The following is a 19592-nucleotide window of genomic DNA, read 5'->3' on the forward strand; positions in this document are numbered from 1 at the left end:
GGGAGAATGTACCCCTGTGTGGGTTTCCATTGGATTTTTTTTCTCCTGGGTGGGTTTCCCCCCTCTGTTCGAAATGTACTGGGGGGTGTACGTCAGTTAGGTGTAAATTGGGTGGCACGGACTTGTGGGCCAAAATGACAAGTTTCCCTACATTAAAATGTACTCCTCATTTGATTTGCATGATCCATGTGCAAACTCACACCCTCTCTGATGATCACATTACCCTGATTGAACATGTCTCTAATTTCCTGCAGCAGATTGCACTGCCAAAGCTGTTTGCCATTCTTGCACGACTCCCACCGCGGTTCCTCTCTTTGCTCTTCCTTTGCCGCACTCAGCTGGTCTTATTTCTTGATTTCCTGAACTGGTGTCCTTTACTTCTGCAGCCTTGATTCCATTTATTTATTGTCAATGCTAGACAAATGCATGGATGAGAAGGGGGTGGAGGGATGTCTATCAAGTGCAAGTAGAAGAATGTTCATTTGAGTTGGATGCCATGTTTGGCAGAGACACTTGTTCAAAAGTGCCTATTCCTTGAGCTCCACTATTCTAAGTTGTATTTAAGGCTTCTTTTTCATTTTACTTATCTCTTCTAAAGTGGAAACATAATTCCTAACATGGTTCCCTTGTAATAATTCCACACTCTTATTTATATTTGTGTCATTCATTCACTTTCCTTTAAGCTTCTTTCTGGGACAGTACTGGACAAGATACCTTCAGTATTTTTCCATGTTACAATAACTGATGGAATGCCAAGGCAATGAGACATACTGAACCTCTGAACGCAAGTTCTCATGTCTCGTCTTGCAAAGAAACTATCCCTCATGCTTTCTCCTTGGATTCTAAACGATGATCCTTTTAACTACCGTACCCCCTCTGCCATTCCACTTTCTAACTGTGAATTATCCAAGGAAACTTTATGGAAGTCTTACATCACTCTGAAAACTGTCCCTTATCTTTAGTTTATGTTTTTATGGTTTGCAACTAACTTATAAGATAGAATAACCTCATGTTTTTTACATTTTTAACTTAGACATACACCACGGTAACAGGCCCTTCTGGACCACGAGGCCATACTGCCCAATTAACCAACAACCCCCATTTTTTGGAGGGTGGGAGGAAATTGGAGCACCCAAAGGAACCCCATGCACTCACGGGGAAAGCATACAAGCTCCATACGAACACAGGTTGCTAACGCTGTGAATTTGGTCAAGAGCAGTGGTTCTCAACCTTCCCTTCCCACTCACATCCCACCCTAAGCAATCCCTTACTAATCAAGGAGCACCGATGGCATAGGGATGACTTAAAGTGGAATGTGAGTGGGAAGAGAAGCTTGAGGCATCCTGAAGCCGTAAACGCAAGTTCTCACCCCCCCCCCCCCGTGAAAAAGGTTGAGAACCACTGCTCTGAATTAAAAATTAAATTCAAAGGACATTGAAAAATGTTAAAAAACAGTGCAGTATTTTATGTAGGGAGGCAAGGGAGCAATATGATTCTGGTTTTGAGGGACTTGTGGGATCAACTGGAGAGGCTGAGATTGTTCTCCTTGGAATAGAGATAGAGTTCAAATTCAAGTTTACTACCATCTGACTGTGCATTTACAACAAGGTAAAATAGTGTTTCTCCAGACCATTGTGTACACACACACGCACACACACACACACACACCACAGTGCACAATAATCACATATATACATAAAGAATAATTAAAAATTTATAGAGTTACAGAATACTGTTTATCAATCTCACAGCCTGCAGGAAGAAGCCATTTCCCAGCCTGGCAGGTCTGATTTTGATGCTCCTCTACTTCATTCTTGATGATAGGTCAAAGATACTGTGCGCTGGATGGAAAGGGTGCTCCCAGTGAATGTCTACAACCAAGGAAAGGGAGACCCCAGTGGTCCTCTTGGCCATTTTGATGATCCTCTGTATTGACTTCTGGTCTGATGCTCTGTAGCTACTGTCTCACACAATGATGTAGCCGGACAGAACGCTCTCAATTATGCTCTGGTAAAATGTTGTCTAGGTGGGGGCCGGTAGCTTTGCCCTCCTCAACCTCCTTCAGAAGTGTGAGTGCTACTGCGCATTCCCTGACTAACGAGGAAGTGTTGTGAGGCATGAAGGGAATTGAAAGAATTGCAAGAGAAGATAATTTCCAATGGTGCAGGTATCAGGAATCAAGTATCATTGCATAGGCATAATCGGTAAAGAATCAAAAGTGTGCGGAGGAGAAACATCTTTGTACAAGGAGTGGTTAGGACCTGGACACCAATGGCAGGGAAACAGTGACGATTCAACTAAAAGGGAACTGGATAAGTACCTGAAAGGAAAGAATTTGTCGTGATCTGGATGAGGGAGTGAGACAAGATGTATTGTTCCTAAATAGAGCCAGAACAGATTTGAAGGACAAAATAGCCTCCTTCCAAGTTGGATGCAGTTTGGAGAAGGTTTACTAAATTAAATCTGAAATGACCAGTTTGTCCTGTGTTTAGACAAATAGGGCTCACTTCCAACAGAGTGATGATTGAAACCTACAAGAGTCTGAGGAGCATTGAAAGTTCAGTTCAGACTGACCGTCACATGTACCAGGATGTAATGACTGAGTTTATTTTCTGTGAGAGGTCCAGCTAAACATCTCATACTTAGAACAAATTGTGAAACATAGTGCAGGATTACAGCAACGGATCTGTTGGAATGGAGCAAAGGCAGCAAAATTTTACCATTATGAGGTTTATTCAGGGGTCTGACAACAGCAGGAAAGAATCTGTATTTGAATCCGATGGGAAATGATCTCTCACTTGTCAGTATGCTTACTCCTTGAAGAAGGGGTCAGCCCGATACGTCGGCAATATTTCTTTGTTTTTTATGTACACTGAAAAGACCAGCTGAGTTCTTCCAGCATTCCAGCATTGTCTTTACTTTCTCTCTCTTGTGAATATTCTTCCCAATGGGAGGGAGTAAAAAGAATGGCTGGGGAGAGAGGAATGTTTTAATATGTTTGCTGCCTTTCCAAGCTCTGAATTCCAGATGGAGTGGATGGAGAGCTATGTGTGATGACCTGAGCCTCATTCACAACCCTCTGGATAGTTTCGAAGGGCTTCTGAGGGTATAAAGGGGCTCCTGAATGGTCTTGGACACCGAAAGGCATCCTGATCATATCAAAGGTTTGGATCTGGAGCTCAGGAGTCTGTTCGGCAGCAGAGGCTGCGGGATTGCGAGAGTTGCTCTGAAGGGGCTTTGTTTTGGCTTCTCTTATTGTTAGAGGGTATCAGGCAATAGTCCTGGTGACTCTTTGCCTCACAGCAAACAAAAGTTGAAATATATCATGTACATTTTAATGTATCCTTATGTTACAATAAACGGAACCTTGGATGTTGAAAAGATATTGCAAAATAAGGAACTTGACGGTCTCTATTTAAAATTGATGGTCACCCATTCAAGACAGAAGGGTTTCTGCTTCTCCTGGAGTTTCATCGTGAAACAATCATTATTTTTCTCAAAGTGATGCTGTCAAACCTGCTGGGTTCCTCCAGCTGGTTGTATTTAGCTTCACCTGCAGTCTCCTGTCAGGAGTTACGAAAGGTTCTTTTTTTTTCATGGACAGGGCAGTGTAAGAGTTACGAAAGGTTCTTTTTTTTTCATGGACAGGGCAGTGTAAGAGTGGAAATCCTTAAATAAAATGGATGTTCAGAACTCTTTTTCTCAAAGTGTGGTGAAAGAAGAGGTTGATGGATACTTGGAAGCAAAAGGGGTGAAAGGTCACCTGGTGTAAATGTAGATTTACAGTAATAATCAGATCAGCCATGGACTTATGCGGTGGAAGAGCAGTTTCAGGGACCAAATGCCCTCTTTTGATCCTGAAATTTTTACCCTCGCGTGTGCATTCGTGGGCGTAAAACTATTCTGTGATTCTGAATATTCCCCAAGCGTTGGTCTACATGGCATGAGTGCATAAAATGATGGTTGAGTTCCTGCAACGAACAGGGTGGAAGATTATTGGATGAAGAATATTAATATTTTGAAAAGAATTGAAAAGGCAGGATGAGGGGACCAAATTCTGCTGGTGGGCTCTCTGGGTAAAAGAGGCATATGCAGAATGGCAGAGGTAGCCAAGAAGGAGAGGAGTTACAAAAGCTAAACACAACCAGCTGGTTGAACTCGGCAGGTGAAGCAGCATCAGTGGGAGAAAGGGAGCGAGCGGGTGGTGTTTCAAGCTGAAACCTTTATCAAGACTAGTTAAAAGTGGAAGAAAAAATTTAAATTTAGACATACAACACGGTTACAGTCCATTTCGGGCTTCAAGCCAGTTCCACACAATCTACACCCCATTAATTTACACCCCCGGTATGTTTTCCAATGGCAGGAGCAAACTGGAGCCCCCGGGGAAAACCCACGTAGACAGGGGGAGAAGGTACAAACTCTTAACAGACAGCATGGGATTCAAACCCCGGTCCCGATCGCTGTAAAGGCATTAACCATATAACCATATACAGCACAGAACAGTTTGGCCCTACTAGTCAATGCTGGAACAAATCCCCACCCTCCTAGTCCCACTTACCAGCACCTGGTCCGTACCCCTCCAATCCTCTCCCCTCCATGTAATTATCCAGTCTTTCCTTAAATGTAAATAACATCCTTGCTTCAACCACCTCTGCCGGAAGCTTATTCCACATCCCAACCACCCTTTGTGTGAAGAAATTTCCCCTCATGTTCCCCTTATAATTTTCCCCCTGCAATCTCAAACCATGGCCTCTGGTTTGAATAGTGCCCTAACCACTACACTATCCATGCCACCCTAATTAACTTCTCTTCCACATTTAACCAGTCTCTATGAAGGGTTTCATCGTGAAACAATCATTATTTTTCTCAAAGTGATGCTGTCAAACCTGCTGGGTTCCTCCAGCTGGTTGTATTTAGCTTCACCTGCAGTCTCCTGTCAGGAGTTACAAAAGGTTCTTTTTTTTCATGGACAGGGCAGTGTGAGAGTTACGAAAGGTTCTTTTTTTTTCGTGGACAGGGCAGTGTAAGAGTGGAAATCTTTAAATAAAATAGCAGCTGATGTAAACTTGATCGTCAATTTCAGAACAAAGATTTGTGAATAGTTGCCAAACAGAAATAAAGAGTCACGGAGCCAAGCCATTTGGATGGAGTGCCCAATTGGAGATCAGGCAGCACCGACTGACCCCTGAAGCTCCCGTGGGATGGGTCCGTTGAAGATGTGAGTTGGGACACTTACTTTGGGTGGCGCACTGACTGAGGCTGGGGCTCAATGTGGAGGCAGGTTAATTAGTGATCAGTTGTGGCGGGTCCGTTGCTAATGCAGGAGCGTGCAAATGTTGGAGAGATAGCCTCACTGAGAAGGAAAGGTGGCAACAGCGATCGGGAATTGTGCGTTGGTCAGGGGTGGAGAGTAGAGGAATGAAGAGGAAGCTGATGAAGTGTGGACACTGAGGAAAGGGGATGGGGAAAAGAGGGGAACGAGGAGTGTAAGGGTAACCAGAGTCAAGAGTGGGGGGACTGAAAGGGGGTAGGGCACAGGTCATGTGAGGGGGCATGTATGTGTGTGCACTTGTGTGCATGTGTGCTGACCTTTGTGAGTGCGTGTGCTGCGATCCATGCAGCAGAGCCCGGTGTCTTACTGGACCAAGCCCTTGCTCTGTGTGTGTGACAATCGTCCCCACATCAAAAGCCACTCAATGTAGGAGTTGTGAATGCACCTCAGACCATCACAGAGCCCCCACCCCTCCATTCAGTCCATCTGCACTTGCTGCTGCCTTGGAAAAGCTGCCCACCCTGACCACAGCGTCTTCACCCGCCTCGCAGCAGGAAGGAGGTTCATTAATGAGCAATCAGGCACCATCAGGTTCAAGAACTGTTTTTATCAGACTCATGAATTTACTTCACACTAATACATTAGTGTAACCTTTCTTCCATTGAAATTAATCTCTACCTGCAACTTTGGGCTGTGTTTTTGCTGTTGTACAATGTGTGGATTGGTGAGCAGGTTTGCATGTGAATCAAACTTTTCCACTTTGCCTCGATGCACACAGCAACAAACATGAACCTGAACTTCACTTTACGCTCAGGCATCTCTCAGTCTTCACAGCTAGAGGACAACCAAGTCATCTTCAACCCCGAGGGACCGCTTATGGTGTGAGGGAAACATAAGATGAATTCTCCTCCCAATATTCAGAGATTTCAGTTTCAATTGAGCACCTTGCTGCCATTTTCAAGCTGATACTGGTGTGGTAAATATCCCAGTGACCCAGCAGAGAAGCTCAAGATGCAGCTAATGTGGAGGCAGGATAATTAGTGATCAGTTGTGGCGGGTCCGTTGCTAATGCAGGAGCGTGCAAATGTTGGAGAGACAGCCTCACTGAGAAGGAAAGGTGGCAGCAGCGATCGGGAATTGTGCGTTGGTCAGGGGTGGAGAGTAGAGGAATGAAGAGGCTAATGATGTACTAGAACAGCAATGACTGCTGAAGAGGATTAAAGACCCTGGCCTGCGTACATTAATGTCCATGGTAAACAGCACAGCATTGAATGAACACTGGACAATCACAATTCTCCATCCCATTATCCCATTCCTTTGCTGACATGTCTGTCCATGTACTGCCAGACTGAGACCACCATAAATTGGAAGATCAGCACCTTATCTTCTGACTGGCACCCTCCAACTGGATGGCATTAATATTGACTTCTCTGGCTTTTGTTAAACCGCCCCCCCACCCCCTTCTTCCCCGTCATCTCTCCATTCCCTATCTCCTTTTCACACAGATGTGATAAATTCTACCTAGTCCCTTATCACATCCAATTAACACCATTTGTTGGTCTGGATTCCTCCCCCATCGTTTGAATTCAGAGACTTTCTGATCTATCCTGCTTCTGATTTTTCGGACACCGGCCCGAAACGTCGGGAATATATCTTTGTTTCCTTTAGATGCTGAAAAGACCAGTTGAGTTCCTCCAGCATTTCATTGTTTTTGCTACAATCACAGCCACTGCAGTCTATCATGTTTCTCACTGGATAATCCCAATCCATTAGCACAAAAATCTGGATGGTCCTTGTTGCTGTCTCCATTGGATAAATGTAACCATCTCTAGATGTGCTAACAAAATGTTTCATCAGTCCAGCTCCATGTGGTACAGAACCACGTGATGCATCTAAGTCAAATTCAATGTAGCCAGTCTGATGCAAGATAGCTATGTCAGTGTGACGCTTTATAAGGTATTGGTCAAACCACACTTGGAATATTGTGAATAGTTTTGGGCCAGATATCAGAGAAAGGATGTGCTGGCATTAGAGAGGGTCCAGAGGAGATTTACAAGAATGATCCCCAGAATGAAAGGGTTAACGTATAAAGAACATTTGATGATTCTGTACTCACCAACTGAAAAACCTCACAAAGATAAGCGTATACAGAGCCGTTGTCATACCCACACTCCTGTTCGGCTCCGAATCATGGGTCCTCTACTGGCATCACCTACGGCTCCTAGAACGCTTCCACCAGCGTTGTCTCCGCTCCATCCTCAACATTCATTGGAGCGCTTTCATCCCTAACGTCGAAGTACTCGAGATGGCAGAGGTCGACAGCATCGAGTCCACGCTGCTGAAGATCCAGCTGCGCTGGGTGGGTCACGTCTCCAGAATGGAGGACCATCGCCTTCCCAAGATCGTGTTATATGGCAAGCTCTCCACTGGCCACCGTGACAGAGGTGCACCAAAGAAAAGGTACAAGGACTGCCTAAAGAAATCTCTTGGTGCCTGCCACATTGACCACCGCCAGTGGGCTGATATCGCCTCAAACCGTGCATCTTGGCGCCTCACAGTTTGGCGGGCAGCAACCTCCTTTGAAGAAGACCGCAGAGCCCACCTCACTGACAAAAGGCAAAGGAGGAAAAACCCAACACCCAACCCCAACCAACCAATTTTCCCCTGCAACCGCTGCAACCGTGTCTGCCTGTCCCGCATCGGACTTGTCAGCCACAAACGAGCCTGCAGCTGACGTAGACATTTACCCCCTCCATAAATCTTCGTCCGCGAAGCCAAGCCAAAGAAGACTCACCTGAGTTTAGGAGACTGAGGCGTCATCTCATTGAAACACTGAATATTGAAACGGCTGGATAGAGTGGACATGGAGAAGATGTTCCAGTGGTTAGAGAACCAAGGACCAGAGGGCACAGGCTCAGAATAAAAGGACGTCCCTGTAGAGCAGAGATGAGGAGAGATTTCTTTAGCCGGAGGATGGTGAATTTGTGAAATTTGATGCCACAGCTGGATGTGGAAGCCAGGTCATTGTGGAGGTTGATAGGTTCTGGATTAGTCAGGGCATCAAACATTATGGGGAGAAGGCAGGAGAATGGGGTTGAAAGAAAAAAATACATCTGCCATGATTCAAAAGGCAGAACAGGCAAAATGGGCCTGATGATCCCTCTATCCCATAGTCGTGATGGGTGGTCTGTAAAAAACAAGCACATCCATGGGCAACAAGTATAACATTGGCAGTCAGCAAGAGTAGGGGTGGGGTGAAGTATTTTGTATCTAACCCAAGCTGAACCTACCTGAGACGATTTAATAGGTCAGCGCCGAGAGCTTCACTGCCTTTCTGTTCCATTCAATGTATTGCCTGAGGCTGATAGAATTGTAAAGAAGGAGATTTACTCCATCTTCATCTGGATTAAACCTACCCTGGAAGTGTTCAGCAAAGCAAAAGCAATAGATATTCTGTATGTACCTGATCCATGAGTATTCATTGCGATGGTCCAGAAGGAGCCACACTGTGGATTTTCAAGTTCAAGTTTATTTATCATCCAAATGCAACAGTACAACCTGTTGAAAGATCGTTGTCCAGTCCACGGTGCAAACACACATATAGACATAAAACACACAGAGAAAAACAATACAGATACAAGATTCGCAGAACCTATATACATCTAATATACAGTACATATATTAAAAAATAATATTTTTAATAAATAGTAGTCACGGGGGCCTGATTAGCAGTTCAACAGTTATTCAACAGTCTCACTGCCTGTGGGAAGAAACTTCCTCAGCCTCGCTGTTCTGACTCTAATACTTGCGGATCTCTTTCCCGACGGGAGTAGCTGGGAGATGCTGTGTGCAGGGTGATAGGTGATTTTGTGTGGTGTTAGAGCGCTTAATGAGAAGAGCTTGACTTTGGTTCTGGGATTATACCTGGTCTCTGAGTGATAGGTAATAGAATGGAGGAAACTTAACTTGCTATTGATCCATTCTATGCCTACCCATGAAGTCTTTAAAGGGGGAGTGCCGCAGGATCTTTTCTTTGCAACAAGCCTATGGCGTTCTCATCCAAGAATTTGCAGGGGTTTCTAACATTGTTCATCACCAATGTCTGCTCCTGGAGAGATTGTCGGAGGGCATGAGAAAGGGCGTATGGTGCTGTACATTAAAAAAAGAATGCTGGAACAGCTCAGCATCCATAGAAAGTAAAAAGTGGTCAACGCTTTGGGCCTGAGCCATTCTTCAGGAATGCCAAAAAGGCACCTGAATGAAAAAGGTGGGCGAAGGGGGAAGGGAAAGGGGGAGGAGCACAGGCTAACAGGTAAGGGGAGGATACAGGTGGGAGGGTAAAAGAGAAAGAAACTGAAACATGATAGGTGGGGGAGAGAGAAGTGGGCTGAAGGGTACCTCTCCAAAAGAGATGGAAGGAAAGAGGGTGGGGAGCTGGTGGAATGGGGTGAGGAGGCCTGGAACTACTCAAAACCTGATGGAGGAACTCAGCATGTTGAGCAACATCAGTGGGAGAAAAAGAACAGTCTTGATCAAGGGGTTCTGGCCCCAAACGTCGACCCTTCTTTACCTCCCATAGATGCTACTTGACCCGTTAAGTTCCTCCGGCAGGTTGTGTGCAGCTCCAGATTCCAGTGTCCGCAGCCTCGCGTGCGCCTGGGATTGACACTGAGCTAGATCATCCAACCTGCCACTCACTGAGCTTTGTCCTCGCAATTATACCCCGGCAGCAAGCCTTTGTTGAGCTTGCCACACCCTGTAGTGAATTCTCACTTGACTCTTCCTCCTCAACATGGATGATACACAGTTCAAAACTTTTGCTCCTTTTCCTTTCTACTGTGTGCTTGTTGTTAATTCATTCATATTGGTCAGGGTGCAGAATGAAGTGGAATGCCCTCTGGTAGCGAAACATTGCAAAGAATCACCAATGGTGTGTTTTTGACAAGTTTGTGAAACGAGATTTTTTAAAATCCTGCGGAAGAACCTGCGTGAGTTGTGTGGACCTTGAAAATGCTCTTGAGAATAGTGCAAATGAACTGAATGTGTTTCCGATATATCCGAAGCATTCCATGAAAAGTAATCCTAACTGAGGGAGTGATGTGGAATTCTTCCTGCTGACAAATTAATTGACCTGAGATATGCTTTCCCGGTCTAGCTGGAATGGTGATGCAGAATGATATACAGTATAGTTGCAAGATATGGATGACAACAAGTGAAGTTCCATTGATTTAGTAGTGTCGTCTCTGTGGGAGCAATACTGGGCATTCACATCTAAATCAAAGCTATACCACAGGCTACAAGACATGGGGAGATTATTGGGCACGAGTGTTTTGCATTGAAATGTAAATCCTTATCCACCAACCGGGTGGCCCGGTTAGCACACAACGATGTTCTTATAGTGCCAGTGACCAGGATTCGAATCCACCACTGTCTGCCAACAGTTTATTCACTCTCCCACAGTCCAAATTTGTTTGGAATTAGTAAGCTAATTGGACACATGGGTTCATGGGATGAAAGGACTGGTTATCATGCAGGAGTTTATTGGACACCCATTTCTGGCTGTGCAATTTGATTGGATACCTATTCCTGGCTGTGTAAGCTGATTGGACACCCATTCCTCACTATGTAGCTGATTGGACACCCATTCCTCACTACCTAAGCTGATTGGACAGCCATTCCTCACTATGTAAACTGATTGGACACCCATTCCTCACTACATAAGCTGATTGGACACCCATTCCTCACTATGTAAACTGATTGGACACACATTCCTCACTATGTAAGCTGATTGGACACCCATTCCTCACTCTGTAAGCTGATTGGACATGTAAGCTGATTGGACACCCATTCCTCACTCTGTAAGCTGATTGGACATGTAAGCTGATTGGACACCCATTCCTCACTCTGTAAGCTGATTGGACATGTAAGCTGATTGTGTTCTACTTTTGTTATAAGTGCATCACCAACCCTTCACGTTACTGTGTTTAAACAACTGTCGACCCAAGTCTACATGATAAAAATCCAATTCCTGCAGCACCATCGGAACGCTGAACCAGCAGCATCTCCAGGGTCTTTGACCTGAAATATTAACTCATTTTTACTTCCTACAGATGTTGCCTGACCAGCATTTTCTGTTTTTATTTCCTGTTTTCAACATGTGCAGTGTTTTTATTTTAATTACTTACAGATATGATGTCTAGCCATGAGTGATTCAAGCAAGGAGCTCTCCTCAGTGTCCTGGCCAGCATCAATAAAGCAGATGGTCTCACTACCACTACATAACTCTGTTGTGGATTTTTGCATTTCCTCTAGGATGTCTTCAGCATTACATTATTGCTGCAAAACTGTTCAAAACATCCAGAGTTAATGAAATCAGCAGTCAGTGGAATCCTTTCTTGTGGTATTATGAGAATAAACCTAGTTCTTCCATTCCCTTGAGGGTCCATTGCAGACAAAGTGCTCACCCTCCCCGTGGTGAATATTGACATGGGACAGATGTCCTAACAAGAGTGATTCTCCAAATCCATGCAGGAGTGTTTAATTTCTTGAGCAAACTTCAGTTGTGATTCTGCAGAGAACACCTACTGCCTCCGGTGCCAACCATTTTAACTCCATACACCATTCTCACATTGGCATGTCAATCCATAACCTCATGCACTGCTAACCAAGGCTACCCACAAATTGGAGGAACATCACCTCCTATTTCGTCTGGGTTATTTCCAACCAGATAGCATTAACATCGACTTCTCCAATGGTCATCAAGCCCTTCCCCGAGTCTCTATCTTTCCCTTTCCCAATGCCTCATTTCTTCCAGCTCTCCTTCCCTCTCCATTCAGAGAGCTACCCTCTGTCTTTGACGCTCCCACCTGATCCATTGATGGCCTCTCACCTGTGCGCCTCTCCCTGCCCCTTTCTTCCTCCTCTCGTCTCCCCCCTTCCCAAATTTATTTTCAGGAGTTTGCCTGCTTTTTGCTTAGACCTTGACGAAGAGCTCAGACCTGAAATTTAGGTTACTGTCTACTTCCTATAGATAATGCTTGCTGAGTTTCTCTAGCACGCTTGTGTATTGCACTCAACTCCAGCATCTGGAACTCCTTCCAGCTCCTTGTGGTTTGTAGGTTCCAGCATTTCTCGATTAATTTCTTGGTTTATTCTCATTAGTGTTGTTTCAGCTAAAATATCTCATAACATTTATGAATTGTTTACATCTAATTTACTGCTGTTTTATTTTTGAGTCAATGAATAAAGTTCCTTGACAAGCTTAACAATTACGAAGGAAAAGTCTTGCAATTCTATTTATATAACCTCTTACTGAAGGGTAGTGGATCACTTTGCCTTTCACCTGCAGACGATGTTGCCAGTTTCCTTGCTTCTGACACAAGCTTTCATTTCTATTGGTAATCATCACATCTGTGGGAAGCAAGGAAATTATGGGAGTTTTAAAAGTGCAAATAATGTCATCTCAGAGGAGCCTAAGCTTCAATCATTGCTTGGTAGGACAGCTTTGACAGCACACAATCACACAGTGCTCCCAGCCTTTCATTTTACAGGTCAACTTATTATCAATAGTCTGAGAGCCTTGCAACCTTTTCTTTTCATTGCTTGAGTGGGGAAATTATTAATTCCTTGTGTCCTACTTTAGAATGCAGTCACCAGTGACGAGGAAGACCCTCATTTATAATTTCCTCAAGTAGGAGGCACACACTTTTAGTGGGAAGATAAGCTTGTACCAGATGCTCACAGAACCATGATATGACAGAGTGATGCAAGCAGCACAAGGTGAACCAGCAATGGAACAGTGACTGGTGCTTCCTTAGAGAAAGGACTTGTGCTTCATAGGTCGAAGTGGAGCCAAACTATTTCATACATCCCATGGCATTTTAGCAGGGTTGTCACTGAGGCTGATCCACAAGTAGAAAGAAATAAATAGAGTGAAACCTTCCAATAATTTGCATTAGCCATGATGGTTGGGGGATAAATGTTGATTAAACATGGGGAAGTCTCCTGCAGAAAATACACTTTCCCCAATGGTGGGTATATATTCAGTTTAATGTGATATTTGCACAACAGTCAAGCTACCTGGTGTTGTTACACCACGGTGTTGCTTTTGTGCTAGTACAGTGGTTCCCAAGCTTTTTTCCCATTCACATACTACCTAAGTAACCCCTTACTAAGCACAGAGCACCTATGGGATCCTTTGCAGTGGCTGCACCAAGCTTCAGTGCGCCCTTCAGCACATACTTCTGCAGTCTGGAATGTGCCATTTGACAGCATTTGCTTGCAGACTTCTCCTTCTCTTAGAAGACCAACAGGGTTTTGCACCAAATTGATGATCTTCCTGCTTCAGTTGATGCTTGTCTCAGTGTGTGTCCCTGGGTGCAGCGTGCAGAGTATAGGTTCTTTGTGTTATGCAGCTGCTCGGTGGGGGGGGGGGGGGGAAGGGTTCATCAAGGTCCCCTCATCTTTCACCTGATCTTGGCCAGTGTACAGTTTACGAGAAGGTGGATGGTTGTCTCATTGCCCTTGAGGGCAAAGAAAAGATCCTTTGAGATGGTTTTCCAATGAGAGGGTCAAAGTCATTTGGGATAATGCCCCAGCACAAAACTCTCCAACAAACTCTCCAGTGACCGGCACCTTGTCCATCAGAGACTTTGTTCACGGCCAGAATCTTGCCTGAGTGGTGGAGACAATCATCCAGTTCCTTGTGATCACGACATTTGCCAAGAAGGTCAGGAATGGGAAGGAAGGTTCCGTTCTGATGTTTGCTGTGAGCAACTGGGTAACTCGGAAACATGCACTCTGTATGCTGCTCCATGGGACGGATGCCAAGACAATCAGCAAGCACTTTGTAGTGTCATCAACTCGGTGGAAGATGCACATTGGTGGACTGGCTGAAATTCTTCCAGTGCAAAGAGATGTCTGCAAGGGAGTGCTGGTGACTGGCACATTCAGTGTGCAGGTATGCTCAGTTCAGGGACTACAAATATCCATAGGGAAGGATTGCAGGCTAGAATTATGCCATGAACGGGGCTAAACTCTGTGTAACTGCCTCTAAATCACTTCATTGTTTAAGGAGGAAATATGAGTGGTGTCAATGCATTGCAAGGGAATGCATTGAATGGATGGTACAATGAACATGATGAAAGGCATCCAATTCACCGCTGGAACAGATAGGAGGTCGTTTGACTGCAGAGGCTCTGGGAACACAGGAAGCAAATTAGTATCTCTGAAGGGGTCCTACTTTGCTTCTCTCTCTATTATTGTTGGGGGCTCTGGGCTAGTGGCGTATCTTTGTGTGCCTTTCTTTTCTTTGGCTTGGCTTCGCGGACGAAGATTTATGGAGGGGATAAAAGTCCACGTCAGCTGCAGGCTCGTTTGTGGCTGACAAGTCCGATGCGGGACAGGCAGACATGGTTGCAGCGGTTGCAGGGGAAAATTGGTTGGTTGGGGTTGGGTGTTGGGTTTTTCCTCCTTTGCCTTTTGTCAGTGAGGTGGGCTCTGGGGTCTTCTTCAAAGGAGGTTGCTGCCCGCCAAACTTTGAGGCGCCAAGATGCACGGTTTGAGGCGATATCAGCCCACTGGCGGTGGTCAATGTGGCAGGCACCAAGAGATTTCTTTAGGCAGTACCTTTTCTTTGGTGCACCTCTGTCACGGTGGCCATTGGAGAGCTCACCATATAACACGATCTTGCAAGCAGAAAATGACGAATCATGTGTATTTATTGCATGACAATAAAGGAATTTTAAATCTCACCAATTCCCTCTGGGTTTCAAATGACCTGACTTGAGAAAATCGAACTTTGCACAGGTAACAATAAAATGTAGACATGAATGGCTGGATAGATTAATATTGCCCATTTGTTTAATTATGAATTGCATAAGGGTAATTTTTCAGTGAGATGAAAATGTTATATTAAATATATGCAGGTAAGTACAATATGGATTACTATAGAATGTGGGCATTTCTGGCTAATGGAGAAATTAGTTCAGGATCCATTCTCAGAAATGGAACCCTTCTCCAATCCAGCATCTGCCTGTATGTAATGAATGAAGCATATTTGTGCAATTAAAAAGGAAATGAAAAATGAGGGCAGAGCGGTTCGCATAGTTGTTAGTGTAAAGCTGTTACACTGCCAGCAGCTTGGGTTCGAATCCAGCGCTGTCTGCAAGGAGTTTGTACAATGTCCCTGTGTCTGCATGGGTTTTTCCTGGGGGTTCCCACGGTTCAAAACGAAGGTTTATCACGTGCAATGGTGTAGCCCGGACTCAAGGGACAAAAGGGCCTGTTACAGTGCTGTATGTCTACATTTAATATTTAAATTTCAGCACCCCCTATATCTTAATTATTTTGTATTTTTCCACCATTTTTTTTTTTCAATTCTCTAACCTGCCAAAATAAATTAGAGTTTGAAATGCGCAGACCTGGTCTCTCCTCTCTTACACAGGCCAGGCTTGAGGACAGTTAGCTTCTGAGGAGTCGCTTGTTAGCACATGATTCGTTGGCCACAGATGATTAATTAAGATTCCAGACAAAGCTAATTGAATGTCTGGTTGGTAATTAATTAGTAGTTAATATTTCCATGTTAGAAATGTGATCTCATTTTCACATGGCATATGCAGGTAAGCTTTGGCCAAAGAGAAAATTTACAATTCCCAAAATGTTGTTACACCTTTATTCCCTTGGTTGCTGGAATGCACTCGTGGCTATTTAACTTACCCTCCTAGAAGATGGGAGGAAACTGGAGCCCCCAAAGAAAAACCATGCGGACATGGGGAGAACTAAGGCAGCGCAGGGTTTGAATCCGGTTTGCTTCCGCTGTAATAGTTATTAGCTCTTGTGTTAACTGTGCTGCCCTGCCAGGTGGAAATGCTTTCTTCTAAAATGTGACTAGTCACATGTGGTCACCCCCACAGTTATTTGGCAACTTTGATTGGACGATACAAGGGCACGAGGGCTCCCATGCTTCCATCATCAACCATCTCTTTCTCTCACTCATTCATGATAACGTGCCTCAGTTTCTCTGCTGTTCTCTGCCACATGGTGATGTTCTGCGTCATTATCTGGACATTACTAAATGAAAGAGGGGCTGGCCCTTGGCAACAAATTCCACAGATTTACCGTCCTCTGGCTGAAGAAATTCCTACAAATCTCTATTATAGGCAGAGAAACTTCAATCCTGAAGCTGAGCCCACTTGTCCTTGACTCTCCCACAATTGGAAACAACCTTTCTACATCTACTCTGTTCATACCTTCCAATATTCAAAAGGTTGCAATGAGATCCACCCCTCATTCTTCTAAATTCCAATGGGTACAGGGAAAGAATTGTCAAACGCTCTTCATATGATAACCCGTACATTCCCAGAATCATCCATGTGAACCTCCTCTGAACCCTCTGCCACCACAGCAGGTTATGCAATTATTAAACCAAGGTGCAATGTAGTTTTGTAATGTTGGATAAGGCAGGATAGCCTGTTACTTGGACAAAGATAAAACCACCGTACTGTTTGTGCCCATCTGCATTCCTGCCTGCTTACTGCAGGGGGCAACCCACTGTACCTGCAGGGAGGTAACCTGGGAGACTGCCTCCACCTACTCCCTGCCAATCACTGGCCCCATTTAAAGGCTCATGCCTTGTGTAGGCAGTAGAGCACATGGAGCCAGAAGGGATACTGAACCTTGTCTGCAGGTTTTAAGCTAATTAAAGCCTGAAGTACAGCCTTTGTGGCTTGAGCTTGTTTGTTTGCACTGCAGTGCATCACACAGGATGTAGAGAAAAGTGCAGTTAAACAGTGCAGGGACATCATCTTTTATTAATGACGGGTGCATTCAACAGTCTGATTACAGCAAAAAGAAACTATCCTTGAGATTGAAAGCCTGACAGAAGTGAAGAGAGGAGAATGGGGTATGGTGGGTCCTTTAATACGTTGGAGCTCTCTCATGGCAGCAGGAGGAATAGGCGAGTTGATAGAAGGGATGTTGGCTTTGTGATGGCGTGAATTGCGATTACAATTTCCTGGAGTTTCGTTCAATCTTGAATGGAACAGTTTCCGTAGCAAGCTGTAATGCATCTGGACTGCTGCATTTTACAAGTTGGTAAGGGACATTGGGGACAGGCTAAATTTACTTCAACTTCTGAGGAAGTAGAGTCATTTGTGTTATTTTTCTGCCATAGGGTTAATATTGTTGGACATTGAAGATCGCCCCGTCTCCACCTCAGCAGCCATTGTGTGCCCCTCTCCCCATCCACCAAGCTTCCTGAAGTCAATGACTGGCTCCCGTTAGCGTCGCAAACCTTATTTCGTACATCCGAGGCAAACAATGGCAGCAAGTCATTGGTTCAAGCTGTGAACTGGGTTTAGTTTGCCATCCACTGGGTTGCTTCAGACCCTATTGTTCAGGCCAGGAATTTGCACTGAGTTCACCAACCCACCTAGGAGAGCCAATGATGTCTTGCCTGTCTACAAATCATCACAGGGAAGGGAATTCCATACCAGCCACCACCGGGAACTTGATGGTCCAATCCCAGCCAAGTGTATGATTCCATACTAGCCACCACTGGGAACTTGATGGTCCAATCCCAGCCAAGTGTATGATTCCATACCAGCCACCACTGGGAACTTGATGGTCCAATCCCAGCCAAGTGTATGATTCCATACCAGCCACCACCAGGAACTTGATGGTCCAGTCCCAGCCAAGTGTATGATTCCCATGGATCAGGTCGATTGTATTGCTTGAAAAGTCAGGCTGAAATATTCATCTTGTTTTTTCTCTCTCTTTTGATACTGCCTAAGCCATTCAGTGTTTCCAGCATTTTCTCCTCCGTCTCAACTTTCTGCCCCTTGACTAGTGCAGTTACTGATGTTGCAGAGTACATGTACCAAGTAATTTGCAAGCAGAACACTAATCATAAAGTGAAGTAATATGTCTGACTGAGGACCCTCCAGAAGAATGTTTCAGTGCATCTCCAAATATTATTTTCTGTTGGATCTTCTTCCTGTATGAGGATGGGGTCTTGCTTTGACACCGTCTGAGTGACTTTGCCTTTAATGTGATATAAGCCCTTCATGACTAGCTCAGAGCATCTGTGATCTGGCCACTTGCAGCCCTTTTTGTGCTCATTGCCATCAGCAAAGGAATGAAAGAGCTACTCATTTAAAACCTGTCAATGGTTAACTTGTGCCAATCAATTCATAGGATCTAGGGCCAATGTGGTTATTTGTACCTCACTTCTGCAAGGAAACTCACCCTTGCCTATAATTGCAGCTAAACTAAAAAGGAATGCATTCTCTGATCATCACATTTGTGTTTTTATGAGAAGTGCTGATGTTTTGAAACAGTAACTATATGCCTTATTTGGTTTCTCGTGGCCAGAGTTTGCATTCAGCTTGTTATACAATATGAAGATGGCAGCGCTGCTGCAGGTGCGAACCCTTGGAGAGTGATGGAGCAGGGATGCAACACTCTCATGGGGTCCAGCCACCCAGTCGACTGGTGTCAGTTCCACACGGGCTTTGAACGGCACGTTGAGGGAGCCGATGGTGGCTTTAATTGAAATCCTGCGACGGCGGGTCTGCGCCCAAGTTGGCTATGTCTATTAATCGGTAGGAGCCACGAGGGGCTGCAGACTCTGGGGAAGTGGAGGAATGGAGCAGGGCACCAGAGGATGGGAAGATCACACCCCGTCTGAGAGGGAGAAGTGGAGGAGACGACCCGTGGGGACAGTGACCGCGGCGGCAGACCAGTGAGGGGCCTCGGCGGCTGAGGGACCAGTGCACATGGCGGGCTGCTGGCGACCTGAGGCGAGGAACCCATGGAAGCTGTGGGCTGCTGGAGATGGTTGTCGGGAGACTTGTGCCGTGCTGTGGACTGCTGGAGACTGGCTTGAACTGGCTGGAGGGGTAGCAGGTATTGGAACCGGGATGCAAGGAGATGTTGAAGGCGCTGAAGTCGGAGGTTCGGATCTAGAGCTCAGGTCGCCAATGGTTTGGACTGGACTCTGTGTAGCTGCAGGGCCTGCAGAGTGCTGGAGGTGAATCTAAGGACATTCGGTGACTCTGGGGAGACTCTCTCTCTAACTGTAAGAAGGACTTAGGCAATTCTGCCGGTGGCGAATCTGTCTGCCTTGTAGCAGGTAAAAGGGAAATTTCATGTAATAGGACACTCTTTTATTACTATGACAATAAATTGAATCTTGAATCTTGATTCCCAGCTACCTGCTCATCATATTTCCCTGCATTTAGAATATTGCTTTGTGCCAGATTCTGCAGTGTTTGTGCTTCAAAACCCCATTTCTATACCAGGATCTAGAGGGGAATAAAAG

The sequence above is a fragment of the Narcine bancroftii genome, chromosome 8, assembly GCF_036971445.1.
Source record: "Narcine bancroftii isolate sNarBan1 chromosome 8, sNarBan1.hap1, whole genome shotgun sequence".
Taxonomy (NCBI): Eukaryota; Metazoa; Chordata; class Chondrichthyes; order Torpediniformes; family Narcinidae; genus Narcine; species Narcine bancroftii.